The following is a 22,390-nucleotide window of genomic DNA, read 5'->3' as shown; positions in this document are numbered from 1 at the left end:
AAGATCCTGGCCAGATGAAGCCATCAGGACCACATCATCTGCAAAAAGCAGAGACCTAATCCTGCAGCCACCAAACCGGATCCCCTCAACGCCTTGACTGCGCCTAGAAATTCTGTCCATAAAAGTTATGAACAGAATCGGTGACAAAGGGCAGCCTTGGCGGAGTCCAACCCTCACTGGAAACGTGTCCGACTTACTACCGGCAATGCGGACCAAGCTCTGACACTGATCGTACAGGGAGCGGACAGCCACAATCAGACAGTCCGATACCCCATATTCTCTGAGCACTCCCCACAGGACCTCCCGAGGGACACGGTCAAATGCCTTCTCCAAGTCCACAAAGCACATGTAGACTGGTTGGGCAAACTCCCATGCACCCTCAAGGACCCTGCCGAGAGTATAGAGCTGGTCCATAGTTCCACGACCAGGACGAAAACCACACTGTTCCTCCTGAATCCGAGGTTCGACTATCCGGCGTAGCCTCCTCCAGTACACCTGAATAGACCTTACCGGGAAGGCTGAGGAGTGTGATCCCACGATAGTTGGAACACACCCTCCGGTTCCCCTTCTTAAAGAGAGGAACCACCACCCCGGTCTGCCAATCCAGAGGTACCGCCCCCGATGTCCACGCGATGCTGCAGAGTCTTGTCAACCAAGACAGCCCCACAGCATCCAGAGCCTTAAGGAACTCCGGGCGGATCTCATCCACCCCCGGGGCCTTGCCACCGAGGAGCTTTTTAACTACCTCAGCAACCTCAGCCCCAGAAATAGAAGAGCCCACCACAGATTCCCCAGGCACTGCTTCCTCATAGGAAGACGTGTCGGTGGGATTGAGGAGGTCTTCAAAGTATTCCCTCCACCGATCCACAACATCTGCAGTCGAGGTCAGCAGAACACCATCCGCACCATACACGGTGTTGACAGTGCACTGCTTCCCCTTCCTGAGGCGGCGGATGGTGGTCCAGAATCGCTTCGAAGCCGTCCGGAAGTCGTTTTCCATGGCCTCGCCGAACTCCTCCCATGTCCGAGTTTTTGCCTCCGCGACCGCTGAAGCCGCACACCGCTTGGCCTGTCGGTACCTGTCCGCTGCCTCCGGAGTCCTATGAGCCAAAAGAACCCGATAGGACTCCTTCTTCAGCTTGACGGCATCCCTCACCGCCGGTGTCCACCAACGGGTTCTAGGATTACCGCCACGACAGGCACCAACCACCTTGCGGCCACAGCTCCAATCAGCCGCCTCGACAATAGAGGTGCGGAACATTGTCCACTCGGACTCAATGTCTAGCACCTCCCTCGTGACATGTTCAAAGTTCTTCCGGAGGTGGGAATTGAAACTCTCTCTGACAGGAGACTCTGCCAGACGTTCCCAGCAGACCCTCACAATGCGTTTGGGCCTGCCAGGTCTGTCCGGCATCGTCCCCCACCATCGCAGCCAACTCACCACCAGGTGGTGATCGGTAGAAAGCTCCGCCCCTCTCTTCACCCGAGTGTCCAAAACATGAGGCCGCAAATCCGATGACACAACTACAAAGTCGATCATGGAACTGCGGCCTAGGGTGTCCTGGTGCCAAGTGCACATATGGACACCCTTATTCTTGAACATGGTGTTTGTTATGGACAAAAGTCCAATAACAAAACACCACTCGGGTTCAGATCCGGGCGGCCGTTCTTCCCAATCACGCCTCTCCAGGTTTCACTGTCGTTGCCAACATGAGCGTTGAAGTCACCCAGTAGGACAAGGGAATCACCCGAGGGAGCACTTTCCAGTACTCCCTCGAGTGTATCCAAAAAGGGTGGGTACTCTGAACTGCTGTTTGGTGCGTAAGCACAAACAACAGTCAGGACCCGTCCCCCCACCCGAAGGCTGAGGGAGGCTACCCTCTCGTCCACCGGGTTGAACTCCAACGTGCAGGCTTTGAGCCGGGGGACAACAAGAATTGCTACCCCAGCTCGTCGCCTCTCACTGCGTGCAACGCCAGTGTGGAAGAGAGTCCAGCCCCTCTCGAGAGAACTGGTTCCAGAGCCCTTGCTGTGCGTCGAGGTGAGTCCGACTATATCCAGCCGGAACTTCTCTACCTCGCGCACTAGCTCAGGCTCCTTCCCCCCCAGCGAGGTGACGTAATATAAGTAATGCCTAAGTTTTAATTTTTTAATATTTATTCTTAATTGATTTATAATTTTTTTGTCAAGGAAAACTTTGTTTTTATTATGGCAAACACACAAAATATGCAGTATTTTCCCACATAATATTTCAAAGTGGAATATTAAATGTGAAGGTAATTACAGCTTTGTGTTATTAGAGTCAACTTTTTCTGGTTACATTTCACCTGTTTGTTCTTTTATTCCAGTTTTGTATGTATTCTTTTTTTAAATAATATTGTTAGAATGTGATGCGGGTGTTTAAAACATTAGCTGTGTGTCGCAATTGGCCCCCGGGCCGCACTTTGGACGACCCTGATTTACAGAAAGTGAAAGTCCGAAGAAGGATCAATACCATAACGAGTGGCCAGGGGGCAGCAGTGAGAGAGCAAACCAAATCCAAACAAACTTGTTTAACTTTGCTAAGGTTCAACAGTATTATAATAATATAATGGATATATAATTAATACATCTTATTGGATATTAAGAGTATGTGAAAGTTATAATAACTATAATAATAACTGAAATTTATATAGCGCTTTTCTAAGTACCCAAAGTCGCTTTACATGTAGAACCCATCAATCATTCACACCTGGTGGTGGTAAGCTACTTTCATAGCCACAGCTGCCCTGGGGTAGACTGACGGAAGCGTGGCTGCAATTTGTGCCAACGGCCCCTCCGACCACCACCTATCATTCATCTTTCAATTCACCGGTGTGAGTGGCACCGGGGGCAAAGGGTGAAGTGTCCCGCCCAAGGACACAACGGCAGCGATTTTTTTGGATGGTAAGAGGCGGGGAGCGAACCTGCAACCCTCAGGTTTCTGGCACGGTTGCTCTACCCACTACGCCATGCCGCCCACAAGTTGGCAAAGTTGGACTCCTACCTTGTTTACTTCCATGACAACCTCCCTAATGTTTAGTAATCAATCAGAAATATCACGTAATATAATGCACTAGTACCGTAAGTGTGAAGAGAGTGTTTTGCATTTTCCCCATCATGCATTGCAAGGGATTTAAATGGGTGTCATTTTTAATTATGTGTTGTGCTTGGAATTTTTTTAATAATATCCATAAAGTTCGGTGAGCAGGTTTTGTTACGTGTGACCATGTGTGTTGACTTTTTGCTTTGGTTTATTTGCAACATGACTAGGGTAGGTTTTTTAGTTTGGGTCATATAAGTGAATACTGTGCACTTCATCGTATAATTTATGGTCATTGACTTAATTTCCTCACGTTGTCCACAAGATGACCGCACATTAGCTTGACCGACTTAAGCTTCTAGTACGTTTTTTTCCAATGAGAAATTTCCAAATCCATGCAAACTTTTGTTTAACTTTGCTAAGTTTCCACTGTATTATATTAATATAATTGATATATAATTAATACATTTTATTGCATATTAAGAGTATGTGAAAGTTGGACTCCTACCTTGTTTACTTCCATGACAACCTCCCTAATGTTTAGTAATCATTCAGAAATATCAAGTAATATTATGCACTATTATAGATATGTGTGGAAAGAGAGTTTGACATTTTTCCCATCGTGCATTGCAGGGGATTTAAATGGGTGTCATTTTTAATTATGTGTAGTGCTTGGACATTTTTTTATAATATCCACAAAGTTTGGTGAGCAGGTTGTGTTACGTGTGACCATGTGTGTTGACTTTTTGCGTTGGTTTATTTGCACCATGACTAGGGTAGGTTGTTTGGTTTGGGTCATATAAGTGAATACTGTGCACTTCATCGTATAATTTATGGTCATTGACTTAATTTCCTCACATTGTCCACAAGATGACGGCACATTAGCTTGACCGACTTAAGCTTCTAGTACGTTTTTTTCCAATGAGAAATTTCCAAATCCATGCAAACTTTTGTTTAACTTTGCTAAGGTTCCACTGTATTATATTAATGTAATGGATATATAATTAATACATCTTATTGGATATTAAGAGTATGTGAAAGTTGGACTCCTACCTTGTTTACTTCCATGACAACCTCCCTAAAATTTAGTAATCAATCAGAAATATCACGTAATATAATACACTAATAAGTGTGAAGAGAGTGTTTCGCATTTTACCCATCATGCATTGCAAGGGATTTAAATAGGTGTCATTTTTTATTATGTGTTGTGCTTGGACATTTGTTATAACATCCACAGAGTTCGGTGAGCAAGTTGTTACGTGTGACCATGTGTGTTGACTTTTAGTGTTAGTTTATTTGCACCATGACTAGGGTAGGTTGTTTGGTTTGGGTCATATAAGTGAATGCTGTTCACTTCATCGTATAATTTATGGTCATTGACTTAATTTCCTCACATTGTCCACAAGATGACAGCAAATTAGCTTCACCGACTTAAGCTTCTAGTACGTTTTTTTCCAATGAGAAATTTCCAAATCCAAGCAAACTTTTGTTTAACTTTGCTAAGTTTCCACTGTATTATATTAATATAATTGATATATAATTAATACATTTTATTGCATATTAAGAGTATGTGAAAGTTGGACTCCTACCTTTTTTACTTCCATGACAACCTCCCTAATGTTTAGTAATCAATCAGAAATATCAAGTAATATTATACACTATTATAGATATGTGTGGAAAGAGTGTTTGACATTTTCCCCATCATGCATTGCAGGGGATTTAAATGGGTGTCATTTTTAATTATGTGTTGTGCGTGGACATTTTTTTTTATAACATCCACAGAGTTCGGTGAGCAGGTTGTGTTCCGTGTGACCATGTGTGTTGACTTTTAGTGTTAGTTTATTTACACCATGACTAGGGAAGGTTGTTTGGATTGGGTCATACAAGTAAATGCTGGGCACTTCATCGTATTATTAATGGTCATTGACTCATTTTCCTCACGTTGTCCACAAGATGACAGCACATTAGCTTGACCGACCTAAGCTTCGAGTACGTTTTTTTCCAATGAGAAATTTCCAAATCCTAGCAAACTTGTGTTTAACTTTGCTAAGGTTCCACTGTATTATATTAATGTAATGGATATATAATTAATACATCTTATTGGATATTAAGAGTATGTGAAAGTTGGACTCCTACCTTGTTTACTTCCATGACAACCTCCCTAAAGTTTTGTAATCTATTAGAAATATCATGTAATATAATACACTAATAAGTGTGAAGAGAGTGTTTTGCATTTTACCCACCATGCATTGCAAGGGATTTAAATGGGTGTAATTTTTAATTATGTGTTGTGCTTGGACATTTTTTGTAACATCCACAGAGTTCGGTGAGCAGGTTGTGTTACGTGTGACCATGTGTGTTGACTTTTAGTGTTAGTTTATTTGCACCATGACTAGGGAAAGTTGTTTGGATTGGGTCATACATGTAAATGCTGGGCACTTCATTGTATTATTAGTGGTCATTGACTCATTTTCCTCACATTGTCCACAAGATGACGGCACATTAGCTTGACCGACTTTAGCTTCTAGTACGTTTTTCCAAATGGGAAATTTCCAAATCCAAACAAACTTGTGTTTAACTTTGCTAAGGTTCCACTGTATTATGTTGATATAATTGATATATCATTAATACATTTTATTGCATATTAAGAGTATGTGAAAGTTGGACTCCTACCTTGTTTACTTCCATGACGACCTCCCTAATATTTAGTAATCATTCAGAAATATCAAGTAATATTATGCACTATTATAGATATGTGTGGAAAGAGAGTTTGACATTTTTCCCATCATGCATTGCAGGGGATTTAAATGGGTGTAATTTTTAATTACGTGTTGACTTTTCACGTTGGTTTATTTGCACCATGACTAGGGTAGGTTGTGTGGTTTGGGTCATATAAGTGAATGCTGGGCACTTCATCGTATAATTAATGGTCATTGACTTAATTTCCTCACGTCGTCCACAAGATGATGGCAAATTTACAGCAAATGGATTGTCAGATCTTTAGGATTAATTAGGGGACACTTTGCGATCTTTGAGGAAGTCCTGATCCTGGCCCGGTGGCGTGTTGTGCGCCTCGGATTAGCATCAACAAATCAAAATGGCCTCCACTTCTTGGAGCCTTTAAGATGGGCTTTACCTTCAGAGTCGCCTGAAAGGAAGGAGCCCTCGGTCAAGGACAGGAGGACGCGGGCCAAGGAATGTGTAATCCTTCTTGAAAAGAGTCCATTACCGGGGAGACGGCATTATCCAACGTGAATGTCTTTCACGCTCAATATTTATCCAACATGATTTGCTTTTCCATGCTCCTCCTCTTTAAACCAACTGGGGCCCCATCTGTGTGGAGAGAGGGGACTCCCGGCTGTAAATGAAAGTCTGACAGGATAATTAAGTCCAGACACAAAGGGCTCAGCAGGAAGGACTTTAATAGAGTTGGTATTCTCCAGGGAAATACAGGGGACCACAGGGGACCACAGGGGACGGGCGCAGGAGGTTCATTTGGCTCCTGTGCTCCAGCTACCAGTCGCCTCCCACAGAGAGGCCTGGGGACCTTTTGGCGTTATCCAACCTCACCCTTTGATCCAGTTTTAAACTACCACATTTTTTGGACTATAGAGTGCGCCGGTATATAAGCCTTGTCCCGCCAAAAATGAAGGGAAAAAGGTTTTTCCATATATAAGCCGCACTGGACTATAAGCTGCAGATATAAACGTTTACACAAAAATAATTTGTAAATGTTTATTTACATACCTTAAATGTTTCCAAACAGTGTCTGTGACAGGGCAGTAAAACGGTGGATCAAACAAAACAGAAGTCATGGTCATGGTCATGGACCCACTAGCTGCGCAAGCGAGCACTCCAATCAGCTAAACAGACTCAATAACTCCACGGTGACGTTGTGGTGAATTTACTGAGGAATTTGTGAAACTCAAACAACACAAAAAGAATGGCGTTGTAAGTCAATACTAACACAGACACTTGTAAACATGTTAGCACATTAGCTAATAACACTAGCTTACAATAGCACATACAAATGTGCATGAAAACACTCCTACAGACATCATACATGTGGACGGTTTAGTGAGTAAGAATTGTTTTAGTTACATTGTTAAAACTCACAAACGCTGCTTGGAGTGACGAATGAAGAATCCACACGAGTAGAAACGCTATGGACAGCTAGAAGACATAACGGTACTTCTACTCCAAGCTCAAAGATTTAAATAGCTCTCCATTCAGCTTAACAGACTCAATAACTCCACGGTGACGTTGTGGTGAATTTACTGAAGAATTTGTGAAACTGAAACAACACAAAAGGAATGCCATTGTAAGTTAATAACACTAACACAGACACCCGTAAACGTGATAGCATATTAGCCAATCAATGCTAATGATAACTTCATTACGTTCCGTATACATATGCATGAAAACACTCTTACAGACATCACACACGGGACGGTTTAGTAAGTAAGAATTGTTTTAGTTGTATTGTAAAACTTACAAACGCTGCTTGGAGCGTTTGTATGAGCGTAGAAACGCTACGGACGGCTTAGACCAAGGGTCGGCAACCCGCGGCTCCGGATCACTCTGATGCGGCTCTGCTGCACCTCCCAATTTTTCCGGGAGACTTCCGAATTTCTGTGCCTCTCCCGAAAATCTCCCGGGGCGACCATTGTCCGATTTTCACCCGGGCAACAATATTGAGGGCGTGCCGTGATGGCACTGCTTTTAACGTCCTCTACAACCTGTCTTCGCGTCTGCAAGCCGGCCCAATCACATGTTGTATGCGGGCTTTACCCTACACACGTAAGTGACTGCAAGGCATAGTTGGTCAACGGCCATACAGGTCACACTGAGGGTGGCCGTATAAAACAACTTTAACACTGTTACTCATATATACGCCACACTGTGAACCCACACCAAACAAGAATGACAAACACATTTCGGGAGAACATCCGCATTGTAACACAACATAAACACAACAGAACTAATACCCAGAATCCCATGCATCCCTAACTTTTCCGGGCTACAATATCATATAAAACTTGTGGCCAGCGAGACGTTATTTTGCGGCCCGCACCTTAATATGAAAATTTAATGCAAAATAACGTCTCGCAGGCCGCGTGTCTGGTTTATACATAGCACAAAGCAAAAGCAACAACTTTGTATGCAGTGTTATTTCACTTTAAATTTCAAAAGAGTTTTGCGGCTCCCATTGTTTTCTTGAATTTGTGAAACTGGTCAAAATGGCTCTTTGAGTGGTAAAGGTTGCCGACCCCTGGCTTAGACAAAACGGTCTGTTCACAGCTCTAAACAGAAGAGCCCCTGCAGTTTGAACTCATCCAAAAGATGGCACCGTAGCGCAAACAATAACGCACCTTTTCAGTGTATATGCTTGTTGTTGTTTTTTAAAAACAACTTGCTTCATGGCTGTCAGCGAAGAAATATCCATAAATTACTCGTACCGAATTAATGCCATTGTAAGTTAATAATACTAACACAGACACTCGAACCTGTTAGTATATTAACTACCGACGCTAGCTTCATTACATTACGATAGCACATATAAATATGCATGAACACACTCCTACAGACATCACACGTGGGACACTTTCGTAAGTAATAATTGTTTTAGTTATATTGTGAAAGTTACAAACGTCACTTGCAGTGATGAATAAAGAATCCATACGAGTAGAAACGCTAAGGACGGCTAGAAACGGAACAGCACTTCTACTTCCGGTTCAAAGCTTGAAACAGCAGGAAACACTTGCAGGCTTTCACCCTGCAGTGAGCGAACTAGACAAAAAGATGGCACAACAATCACACACCATTTAAAGGCCTACTGAAAGCCACTACTACCGACCACGCAGTCTGATAGTTTATATATCAATGATGAAATCTTAACATTGCAACACATGCCAAGTATTGGAACGCCATTGTATCCAATACAAAAAGCTCAGTTTTCATCGCAAAATTCCACAGTATTCTGGACATTTGTGTTGGTGAATCTTTTGCAATTTGTTTAATGGACAATGGAGACTGCAAAGAAGAAACCTGTAGGTGCGATCGGTGTATTAGCGTCTGGCTACAGCAACACAACCAGGAGGACTTTGACTTGGATAGCAGACGCGCTATCCGACGCTAGCCGCCGACCGCATCGATGATCGGGTGAAGTCCTTCGTCGCTCCGTTGATCGCTGGAACGCAGGTGACCTTCGGTGTTGATGAGCAGATGAGAGCTGGCGTAGGTGGAGAGCTAATGTTTTTATCATAGCTCTGTCGAGGTCCGTAGCTAAGTTAGATTCAATGGCGTCGTTAGCAACAGCATTGTAGTTACAGGTCCATGGTTTAATAGTATTGTTGATTTTCTGTCTATCCTTCCAGTCGGGGGTTTATTTCTTTTGTTTCTATCTGCAGTTAAGCACGATGCTATCACGTTGGCTTCACCGATGTATTGTCGTGGAGATAAAAGTCACTGTGAATGTCCATTTTGCGTTCTCGACTCTCATTTTCAAGAGGATGTAGTATCCCAGGTGGTTTAAAATACAAATCCATGATCCACAATAGAAAAAGGAGAGAGTGTGGAATCCAATGAGCCCTTGTACCTAAGTTACGGTCAGAGCGAAAAAAGATACGTCCTGCACTGCACTCTAATCCTTCACTCTCACGTTCCTCATCCACAAATCTTTCATCCTGGCTCAAATTAATGGGGTAATCGTCGCTTTCTCGGTCCCAATCGCTCTCGCTGCTGGTGTAAACAATGGGGAAATGTGAGGAGACTTTCAACTTGTGACGTCAAGCTACTTCCGGTACAGGCAAGGCTTTTTTTTATCAGCGACCAAAAGTTGCGAACTTTATCGTCGTCGTTCTATACTAAATCCTTTCAGTAAAAATATGGCAATATCGCGAAATGATCAAGTATGACACATAGAATGGATCTGCTATCCCCGTTTAAATAAAAAAAATTCATTTCAGTAGGCCTTTAAGTGTCTTTGTGTGTGTTTTATAAAAACTATTTGCTTTATGGCCGTCAGCCAAGAAAAATCCATAAATTAGCCCCACTAATAATAACAATAATGGCTTTTTTAGACACTTGACAAGTGTTGTCCCGATATCAATATTTTGGTACCGGTACCAAAATGTATTTCGATACTTTTCTAAATAAAGGGGACCACAAAAACGTCACTATTGTCTTTATTGTAACAAAAAATCTTAGGGTACATGAAACATATGTTTATTATTGTAATTTAGTCCTTCAATAAAATGTTGAACATACTAGACAACTTGTCTTTTAGTAGTAAGTAAACGAACAAAGACTCCTAATTAGTCGATGCAGTAACATATTGTGTCATTTATACACCTATTATTTTGTACACATTATAAAGGACAAACTGTAAAAAATTATTATTAATCTACTTGTTCATTTACTGTTAATATCTGATTATTTTCTGTTTTAACATGTTCTATCTACACTTCTGTTCAAATGTAATAATCACTTATTCTTCTCTTCTTTGAGACTTTACATTAGTTTTGGATGATACCACAAATTTGGGTATCAATCCGATACCAAGTAGTTACAGGATCATACATTGGTTATAATTTAAATTCTCATGTGTCCAGGGACGTATTTCCTGAGTTTATAAACATAATATACATAAAAAAAAATAAAAAATTGTGACTATAAAAAATATCGATGTAATCATAGTACCGGTAGTATCGACTAGATAAGCTGCTGTACTTGGTATCATTACAGTGGATGTCAGGTGTAGATCCACCCATGGCGTTTGTTTACATTATGACGCCGGTGAGCTATTGTATCCTCCTACGCTGTGTAGTGAAGCATATTTAGCTATTACTCGTCATCCAGTGATAATGATACTTGTAAGAAACGTACTTTATTTGTCGCCATGGAGACAAGGATTAGTGATTTAGAAGTAGCTAAAACACTGTCGACTGCGGATGGACTTTAGCCGCTAACTAGCTAGCCATGTCTGAAAGCACCCCTTCCTGAGGGTGTTTCAGTGTTATAACCTCACCTTTATCGTCAGTTTTTAGGTCAAAGTGCGTCTATTCTCTCTTTTCTGTCTGCACACTGTGTCTGCTTGTAAGTACTCTGTGTGTGCGCGCTGCCGAACATGCTCGTCTGCTCGTGAAACCAGCAATGTCACTGTCAGGTTCAAACACCGAACTATCTATTAAACAGGACAAGAAGCAAGGAATCAAACAGAGACAGAATTCAATTTAGCTCATGAGGAGAGCGCGTGGACATGCACCCTCGTACAGTGTCACCCCACGCTCGGAGGAAAAAGCTCCAGCGCCTCCCCGTTTATTTGGGCATTCCCTGATTACGTAGCTGAAGCTGCTTCTAAGGGGAGGGGTCACATTATGCAGCAGCCTAGCACTGGTTCATAAACAGTCAAAACAAAATGTGCTTGGAGCGGTGTCAGGTTTGCCCCTTCTCTGCTCGTCCGCCTTATCTTCTTGGAGACTTCGGGTCCTGATAAGGCCCCTCCCGTGGCTGTCCAGATCTGAAAAACAGACGGCGGACAGATGTACAAGCTGTCTGCCTTTGCATGTTAAAACAAGGACAGCTTTGTGAGCACAAATGGATAGTAACCAGAGCCAGCAAACAAGTTGTGTGATAACTTATGTACAATTATTCTGACAGTCACGACGTGACGACGACGCGGGGGCTGGGGGACCAGTCATTTTTAGAGGCGGTATAGTACCGAATATGATTCGTTAGTATCGCGGTACTATACTAATACCGGTATGCCGTACAACCCTACACTAGACACTCAAAGCGCACACAGAGAAGTGAGAACCCATCATTCATTCACACCTGGTGGTGGTAAGCCACGCTGTAGCTGCCAATTAGCGCCCGCAGCCCCTCCCACCAGCGCCATGCACATGCGTGAGCGGCACTGGGTGCAAGGGTGAGGTGTCTTCCCCCATGGCAGAGGCGGGGATCAAACCTGGAACCTGCAAGTTGCTGCCACGATCGGTTTTCTAAGCCTTAGGGTTCAAAGCGAAGGGGAAAAAAGTCCAGAATTTATGCAAATTTGAAGGCCGTGAAAGGCATGATGCTCTAAGTTGAGGTACCGCTGCGCTCGTCTTAGAACAGAATCCTAACGAGCACGTGTTTGGTTGCAGTCTGAGTGTGCGGTTCAAAGGTCAGCGTGTGCCTGCAACGCTTTTAGAAAACCAAACGTTCCGACGAGCGCTCGCCATCTTTGACGTATACTATGTGTCGTGAAGTTGCGTGCGCCTAAAAGATAGAACATGACATTTCCCGGGAGCGCCCAAACGTACCATAAATGCTGCAAGGCCTCTTTAAAACCACGCGTGTCCCACTGCCAGTTATTTGTGACTCATGTTTGGACTCCGCCGGCAGTCCCAGTGTCAAATCAAACGGACGTGCATCCGGAACATTCCACTTTTAACTCCTTACATAATGTGCTTTGCAATATTTGCTTCGCATGCGCGCACGGGCGCCACAGGGCGCGCGCCACGTGCCGTGTGTGACGTGCCGTGTGTGACGTGCCGTGTGTGTGTGTGTTGTGATGACAAAGCGTCGTGGAGGTAGATGCGTTCCACTGTCTGGAACAGCGTTAATCCTCTTAACTGATTACTGGCGATGACTCGAGGGGCGGCGACCTGCGTGGCGAGCGTTGGGACAGATGTCTGCCCCCTCCTTCACACACATGACCCCCGCCCTGTTTACTTCTACACGTAATGACCTGTTTTTCTCTGATTAGACCCCGAGTCCACTATACTGCTCGTTAATAGCTAATAGGGTTGTCTCCAGGGATGTCCGACAATATCGGACTGCCAAAATTATCGGCCGATAAATGCTTTAAAATGTAATATCGGAAATTATCGGTATCGGTTTCAAAATTATCGGTATCTGTTTCATAAAGTAAAATGTATGACTTTTTAAAACGCCGCTGTGTACACTGCCTTTTGTGTGCCGGCCCAATCACATAATATCTACGGCTTTTCACACACACAAGTGAATGCAAGCATACTTGGTCAACAGCCATACAGGTCACACTGAGGGTGGCCGTATAAACAACTTTAACACTGTTACAAATATGCGCCACACTGTGAACCCACACCAAACAAGAATGACAAACATATTTCGGGAGAACATCCGCACCGTAACACAACATAAACACTGCAGAACAAATACCCAGAACCCCTTGCAGCACTAACTCTTCCGGGACGCTACAATATGCATCCCCCCCACCCCCCCACACCTCAACCCCACCCCGCCCACCTCAACCTCCCAAATGCCAAGCTGCTGTTTTGAGGCATGTTAAAACAAAATAATGCACTTTGTGACTTCAATAATAAATATAGCAGTGCCATGTTGGCATTTTTTTCCATAACTTGAGTTGATTTATTTTGGAAAACCTTGTTGCATTGTTTAATGCAGTGGTTCTCAACCTTTTTTCAGTGATGTACCCCCCTGTGAATTTTTTTTTTAAAAGTACCCCCTAATCAGAGCAAAGCATTTTTGGTTGAAAAAAAGATATAAAGAAGTAAAATACAGCACTATGTCATCAGTTTCTGATTTATTAAATTGTATAACAGTGCAAAAATATTGCCCATTTGTTGTGGTCTTTCTTGAACAATTTGGAAAAAAAGATATAAAAATAACTAAAAACTTGTTGAAAAATAAACAAGTGATTCAATTATAAATAAAGATTTCTACACATAGAAGTAATCATCAACTTAAAGTGCCCTTTTTGGGGATTGTAAAAGAGATCCATCTGGATTCATGAACTTAATTCTAAACATTTCTTCACAAAAAAAGAAATCTTTAACATCAATATTTATGGAACATGTCCACAATCTAGCTGTCAACACTGAATATTGCATTGTTGCATTTCTTTTCACAGTTCTTTTTGACAGACATTTAAAAAAAATCTCACGTACCCCTTGGCATACCTTCAAGTACCCCCAGGGGTACGCGTACCCCCATTTGAGAACCACTGGTTTAATGCATCCAGCGGGGCATCACAACAAAATTAGGCATAATAATGTGTTAATTCTACGACTGTATATATCGGTATCGGTTGATATTGGAATCGGTAATTAAGAGTTGGACAATATTGGAATATCGGATATCGGCAAAAAAGCCATTATCGGACATCTCTAGTTGTCTCCATACCAGTATTTTTGGTACCGGTACCAAAATGTATTTCGATACTTTTTAATACTTTTCTAAATAAAGGGGACTACAAGAAATGTCATTATTGTCTTTATTGTAACAAAAAATCTTAGTGTACATTAAACATTTGTTTATTATTGTAATTTGGTCCTTAAATAAAATAGTGAACATACTAGACAACTTGTCTTTTAGTAGTAATTAAACAAACAAAGACTCCTAATTAGTCCATGCAGTAACATATTGTGTCATTTATACACCTATTATTTTGTCTACATTATGGGGGACAAACTGTAAAAATGAATTATTAAACTACTTGTTCATTTACTGTTAATATCTGCTTATGTTCTGTTTGAACATGTTCTAACTACACTTCTGTTAAAATGTAATAATCACGTATTCTTCTCTTCTTTGATACTTTACATTAGTTTTGGATGATACCACACATGTAGGTATTGATCCGATACCAAGTAGTTACAGGATCATACAATGGTCATAATTTAAGTCTTTGTGTGTCCAGGGACGTATTTACTGAGTTTATGAATATAATATGAAATTTTTTTTTTTAAAGAAATATTTTGTGACAATAAAACTATTGATGCAATCATAGTAGTATCGACTGGATACACTCTTGTACTTGGTATCATTACAGTGGATGCAATACACATAATTATACAATACACACATTATTATAGGACGTACACACAAAGATGTTAGCCAGGAACACCAACCTGCCAACTGCTTCATGATGCTGTGTGACAGGCTGTGTTCTGAAAATTACTTTTAAAAAGTCCATAATTATAGCTACTCCTTACTTTACTCTTTAATACATGTAATTTATTACTAGGGAAAGTAGCTAATGCGTTACTTTAAAAATAAAAACTTCAAATATCTGGCATAATGCAGTTTCATATGAGAGCTGTATGTATGTATGTGTGTGTGTGTGTGTGTGTGTGTGTGTGTGTGTGTGTGTGCCTTTAAAAGGCGGTGCCTGTTGTCGAGTGATGTGCGACGTTAGCGAGTCCATGCCCATTCTGAGTCTCACGGGCATTTTAGTTTGAGATGTTTGCTAGCGATTGAATGCGCTTCCATGGCTGTATGTTCTTGTCAACAAACGGGGTATTGTTTGGATGGCAAGTTTGTCACTCCAATCATCGATTGGTCGTTCAATACTCCCTCCGATCCTCGTAGTTGCTAGCGCGCTGTGTCAAGTTTTAGGGTGGTGGGGGAAAAAACGGCTAAGACCTTGTTTCTTCCGTGTTGGAAGGCCGAGTGTGTGAACGAGGAGGAGCTCACCTCTGTGCATGGCGTACACAGGGTGAACAGTGACACTTGCGCGTCAATCACTTGTCCATTTGGTTATGGTTTAAGTTCATTTCAAAAAATGATTTTACTCCAGTTTGATTCAAATTTGGGATTTTGGGAGCAAAATGCGATGAAAGGGTGGAAATCCCTATCCGCAGGGTTAGTTTTTTTTCACGTTGCACGGTCTATTTTTAGGCGCATTTGCGAGTACATTTGTCACACCATAAAGCCCTGCCTTTTATCATCAAATCTTGAACATTTGTGTCCGACGTTTTTTTTTTACTGAAAATACCTCTTTAAAAGAGATCTGGTTGCTTAGAATGTGCCAGGACTCGAGTTGCAGTTTTTTTCTCCAGGGATTCCACCTGGAACAAAGCTATTATTTCCCCCCCTAACAACAAGTGCAGGTTAGTCAATGGAAACCCGATCTGTTTCCCAGGATTCCGTGCGTCATTTATTAAGTTAATCCCTGGATTTGGAACGACAAGAACGGCTCATTCCGCTCCAAAAATGCAGCTCTTATGCGCTGAACCTCACATTTTATTGTCATTTGAGTGGAAACGTGCTTGCTGGCATGCATTTATTTCTCTCCCTCTCCAAGCGACCGCTGTAGAATTTGCGTGGTGGTGTGGAGTTGAATGTCGAGCCCTGCCCTTTTCCCGATGGCAGACTCCCAAGTTGAGCAGGACCACAACGCACGGTCTGTCTTCACGAGCGTGTGTCCGTGGGAAGTCACACTTTCCGGACTCTGTTGTGAACCCGGTTGCTCACGGGCTAGACATGTGCTTTGTTGAGGCTCTCTCCCAAAATTCCTGCATGTTGAAGAGAAGCGGAACCATTCTGGATTGTTCCATCCCTCAGAAATCCCAAAAGTCTCCGTTCTTCCACTCTTTGGCTTGGTGACATTTGCAGACAAAGCTGGAACAGTCCGGTCCTTTTTGTAATCTGTCTTCTTTGGAGGACTTTGTTGACGGTTAGGAGGGGAGAGTCCACCCGGGTCCTTTTGTTCGAAGGCCATCTTGGACGATCAGAGTTTAAGTTGAACAATTTGTTCTACAAAACAATTGTGACACCAGTGCTGGGGAAAGAGAACCGAGTTGTCTGAAGGTGGGCGAAATCTCAACGATGTGTGTGGAATTGTCAGTTTGCACGTCCACATGCTAAATAAACGCTAAATCAGGGGTGTCCAAACTACTACTAAAAATAGCACATTCCATACAACCTTCCCTAGTCATGGTGCAAAAAAAAAAAAATGCAACAAATATGAAAGTCAACACACATGGTCACACATAACAACCTGCTCACTGAGCATCAAAACTTTTGAATGTCCAACATTCACACATAAGATTCTACACCAAAAAATCATAAATGTATTATTATTATTATTATTATTATTATTATAGTGTGACTGTCCACATTTCACACATATAAGATTCTACACTTTAAAAAAAATATTGTATTTATTATTATTATTATTATTATTATTATTATAAATGTGTGAATGTCCAACATTCACACATATTAATATTATGTGACTGTCCAAATTTCACACATAAGATTCTACACAAAAAAATATAGTATTTATTATTATTATTATTATTATTATTGTTATTATTATTATTATCATCACTATTATTGTTGTTATTATCATTATTAATGTGTGAATGGCCAACATTCACACATAAGAATGTACAACAAAAACATCTTCTATTTATTATTACTATTATTATTATTATAGTGTGAATGTCCAACATTCATACATACAAGATTCTACACCAAAAAAATAATCTATTTATTATTATTATTGTTATTATTACTATTATTATTGTTGTTGTTTTGTGACTGTCCAAGCATTCACACATATAAGATCCTACACTCAAAAAATAAACTACTTATTGTTATTATTATTATTATTGTGTGACTGTCCAAATTTCACACACATAAGATTATACACCAAAAAAAATATTTTATTTATTATTATTGTTATTATTACTATTATGGTTATTATTATTATTATTAATGTGTGAATGTACACCATTCACACATTATTATTATGATTATTGTGTGACTGTCCAAATCTCACACATAAGATTCTACACCAAAAAATCTTCTATTTATTATTACTATTATTATTATTATAGTGTGAATGTCCAACATTCACACGTACAAGATTCTACACCAAAAAAATTATCTATTTATTATTATTATTATTATTATCATTATTGTTGTTGTTTTGTGACTGTCCAAGCATTCACATATATAAGATCCTACACCCAAAAAATAATCTACTTATTATAATAATAATAATAATAATAATTATTATTATTATTATTGTGTGACTGTCCAAATTTCACACATATAAGATTCTACACCAAAAAATCATTTATTTATTATTATTATTATTATTATTATTATTATTATTTTTAACATTCACACACAAGATTCTACAACAAAAAATAATCTATTATTATTATTATTATTATTATTATTATTATTATTTTTGTGTGATTTTACGACTTCCGGTGCTGACGTAAGACAACCCGTGTCCCATATGTGAGCATAGGATGATCAAATACACTACGGTACTAAGACGATAGTGGCCATTAACAGTTAGCTTCTACAGCTGGGTTGCCCGAAGCGCGCCCAAGGGGCCATTTGTGGTCCGTGACTTGTTTGTCATCGGCCTTAAGCAACTTACAAAAAACAAAAAATAGAGATCTCATTTGCACCCCTGGTGGTGAAATCTATCAAAATTAGGGTGGTCCCAAAAAGGAGGGATTTTTCAAATTGACTGTCTGTTTTAAAAGGGCTCCCCCTCTGGTCAACATATGAAATAACAAGTGTGTAAAAAATTTGAAGTGCTCCCCCTCCGGTCAACATATGTAATAACAAGTGTGTGTAAGAAATTGAAATGCGCCCCCTTTGGCCAAAATTAATAAAAAAATAAATTAAAAAAAAGTGTATATAGAGACATACTGTAATAACTTGAAGTAAATAATGAAGATTAAAAACCAATTACAAATAAAAAAATTTAAATGAACTAAATGCTTACCTTTATTATATTTGCATAGTATGTATTTATTATTAATGTTGTAAATACAAATCTTTATATACCTAGAAAGGGTGGTCCTAAAGAGGGAGGCATTTTTCGGAGGTCTCAAAAAGGTAACAAATACAAGAATGTGTGTGTTTTTTCTTGTATTTCTAGCCTTCTTGAGACATCAACAAGGAAAAGTAGCTTCCATATGAGGACCGGTGAACAAGTTAGGACCGAAATCATCAATCATCATCATCATCAATACGGAAAACCCGTCCAGCCATCCATTTTCTGCCTTTTGTCCCTTTCGGCATATGCCTCTAATAGAGAATGTCTCATTTGGACCCCTGGTGGTGAAATCTGTTTAAAAATAGGGTGGGCCCAAAAAGGAGGGATTTTTCAAATAGACTGTGTGACTTGTCCAGGGTGTACCCCGCCTTCCGCCTGATTGTAGCTGAGATAGGCTCCAGCGCCCCCCGCTACCCCAAAGGGGTTAAGCGGTAGAAAATGGATGGATGGATGGACTGTGTGTCGCTTGTAAAAGTGCTCCCCCTCTGGTCAACATATGAAATAACAAGTGTGTGTAAAAATTTGAAGTGCTCCCCCTCTGGCCAGCATATGTAATAACAAGTGTGTGTGAGAAATAGAAACGTGCCCCTTTGGCCAAAATTAATTTATAACAATTTTTATAGAGACATACTGTAATAACTTGAAGTAAATAATGACTGAAAACCAATTACAAACAAAAAATTAAAATAATTAACTACAAGCTTACCTTGTTTATATTTGCATAGTATGTATATATTATTAATGTTGTAAACACAAATCTTTATATATCTAGAAAGGGTGGTCCTAAAGAGGGAGGCATTTTTCAGAGGTCTCAAGAAGGTAACAAATACAAGAGTGTTTGTGTGTTCTTGTATTAGGACATAAAACATGGTCCCAATACAGAAAACCATTGCATCTAATAGACAATGTCTCATTTTCACTCCTGATGGTGAAATCTATCAAAATGAGGGTGGTCCCAAAAAGGAGGGATTTTTCAAATTGAGTCAATTTTGAAAGTGCTCACCCTCTGGTCAACATATGAAATAACAAGTGTGTGTAAAAAATTTGAAGTGCTCCCCCTCTGGCCAACATATGTAATAAGAAGTGTGTGTAAGAAATTGAAATGCGCCCCCTTTGGCCAAAATTAATTAAATAAATATGTATATAGAGACATACTGTAATAACTTGAAGTAAATAATGAATAATAAAAAACAATAACAAACAAAAAATTTACTAAAAGCTTACCTTTTTTATATTTGCATAGTATGTATATATTATTAATGTTGTAAATAAAACTCTTTATATACATATATTAGGGCTTCAACTAACGATTAATTTGATAATCGATTAATCTGTCGATTATTACTTCGATTGATCGATTAATAATTGGATAAAAGAGACAAACTACATTTCTATCCTTTCCAGTATTTTATTGAACAAAAACAGCATACTGGCACCATACTTATTTTGATTATTGTTTCTCAGCTGTTTGTACATTTTATGCAGTTTATAAATAAAGGTTTATTTAAAAAAAAAAAAAAAAAAAATTATAATTTAAAATTAAAATAAAAAATTGCCTCTGCGCATTAATCGATTAGATGTTGCAGCCCTAGTATATATCTAGAAAGGGTGCATTTTTCGGAGGTCTCAAGAAGGTAAGAAATACAAGAATGTGTGTGTGCAAAGGAAACAATGCAGACTTTGTGAGAGAGTCCCGTTGTGACAGGATTGTTGGGGGGGAGGTTGAAGGGCCGGCCCTGGCTTAGCCAAGCGGAGCCACTTCATTAGTCGGGCCCCTCCTTCTGCACCTCCTCCCGCTCCATCCATCCTCACTCGCCCCCGCCCTTCATCCCTCCAGCTCGCTTGTGTGTCGCCACTCCAGCGCCGGTGCCCACGCTCGGCGTTGAGGATTAGGTGCTCTCGCGCAGAGAGGAGTTGTTCCTATGACGCGGCGCGTCGGCGCTTTCCGACTGAGGTGAGCGATGCACTGGAGTTGTCAGACTGACGGTCACGTGTGACGTTTCTGTCTCTAAAATTCTGCTGTCTGGAAGCGCTGATGTTTGTATAGAAGAGGCTTGCTGTGGGATGCTGCTGTGTTTGGGGGGTGGGGGGGCACTGTTGCCTCAGCTGTGTTGACCAAAACCGTCGTCCTGTTCTGAGGATCTTCACGCTGCGATTGCTTTCCTCTCCCAGAGCCGCGGGGCCGCTCGGTTGACTCGAGGGTAATCCTTCGCATCCTGTGTGGGAAAGGGCAAGCGAGGAGCAGCGAGGCTAACCCCGTCACTTCCTGGCCGGGAAAGTCTCATCACGTAAAAGTCATGTGCGTTCAGTAGAAGTAACGACGCCGGCTGAACTCCTCAGGGTCTTCACCGACACCCCAGTGCTCCTTTTGAAGGGGAACTGCACTTTATGGACATTTTGCCTATCATTCACTGTCCTTACGTAAGATGACAACACGTTTTTTTAGACTTAGACTAGACTTCTTTTCATTGTCATTCAAATTGGAACTGTACAGCAGTGGTCCCCAACAACCGGTACGGGGACCGGTACCGGTCCGTGACGCCTTTGTTACCGGGCCGCAGAGAAACATTAAATAATTTGTTAACGACTGCAAACGACATAACTTTCTGTCCCACTAGACCCACCAATAAGCCTGTTTATTCTACCCCTGTTTCCATATGAGTTGGGAAATTGTGTTAGATGTAAATATAAACGGAATACAATGATTTGCAAATCCTTTTCAACCCATATTCAATTGAATGCACTACAAAGACAACATATTTGATGTTCAAACTCATAAACTTTTTTTTTTTTTTTGCATATACCGGTAATAATTAACTTAGAATTTCATGGCGGCAACACGTGCCAAAGTAGTTGGGAAAGGGCATGTTCACCACTGTGTTACATGGCCTTTCCTTTTAACAACACTCAATAAACGTTTGGGAACTGAGGAGACACATTTTTGAAGCTTCTCAGGTGGAATTCTTTCCCATTCTTGCTGGATGTACAGCTTAAGTTGTTCAACAGTCCGGGGGTCTCCATTGTGCTATTTTAGGCTTCATAATGCGCCACACATTTTCAATGGGAGACAGGTCTGGACTACAGGCAGGCCAGTCTATTACCGGCACTCTTTTACTATGAAGCCACGTTGATGTAACACGTGGCTTGGCATTGTCTTGCTGAAATAAGCAGGGGCGTCCATGGTAACGTTGCTTGGATGGCAACATATGTTGCTCCAAAACCTGTATGTACCTTTCAGCATTAATGGCGCCTTCACAAATGTGTAAGTTACCCATGTCTCGGGCACTAATACACCCCATTACAATCACAGATGCTGGCTTGTCAACTTTACGCCTATAACAATCCGGATGGTTCTTTTCCTCTTTAGTCCGGAGGACACGACGTCCACAGTTTCCAAAAACAATTTGAAATGTGGACACTTTTCCACTTTGTATCAGTCCATCTTAAATGAGCTCAGGCCCAGCAAAGCCGACGGCGTTTCTGGGTGTTGTTGATAAATGGTTTTCGCCTTGCATAGGAGAGTTTTAACTTGCACTTACAGATGTCGCGACCAACTGTAGTTACTGACAGTGGGTTTCTGAAGTCTTCCTTAGCCCATGTGGTGATGTCCTTTACACACTGATGTCACTTGTTGATGCAGTACAGCCTGAGGGATCGAAGGTCACGGGCTTAGCTGCTTACTTGCAGTGATTTCTCCAGATTCTCTGAACCCTTTGATGATATTACGGACCGTAGATGGTGAAATCCCTAAA

At 41.0% G+C, this 22,390-nt stretch overlaps 1 protein-coding gene across 2 annotated transcripts in view; it reads left to right on the top strand.

Moving 5' to 3' along the window:
* Positions 1–22,390, top strand: part of gas2l3 (growth arrest-specific 2 like 3) — a 92,405-nt gene that overhangs the window by 21,579 nt on the left and 48,436 nt on the right. The window contains exon 1 of one of the 2 annotated variants that reach the window (XM_061961280.1): positions 20,489–20,592. The exons of the other annotated variant lie outside the window; for it this stretch is intronic. The gene's annotated coding sequence lies outside the window, so the exon portion shown is untranslated. Of the gene's footprint in view, positions 1–20,488; positions 20,593–22,390 lie in introns of those variants that run through there. 2 annotated transcript variants of the gene reach the window in all.

The sequence above is a fragment of the Nerophis lumbriciformis genome, linkage group LG05, assembly GCF_033978685.3.
Source record: "Nerophis lumbriciformis linkage group LG05, RoL_Nlum_v2.1, whole genome shotgun sequence".
NCBI classification, from domain to species: Eukaryota; Metazoa; Chordata; class Actinopteri; order Syngnathiformes; family Syngnathidae; genus Nerophis; species Nerophis lumbriciformis.
This window is presented reverse-complemented; position numbering and strand designations above follow the sequence as displayed.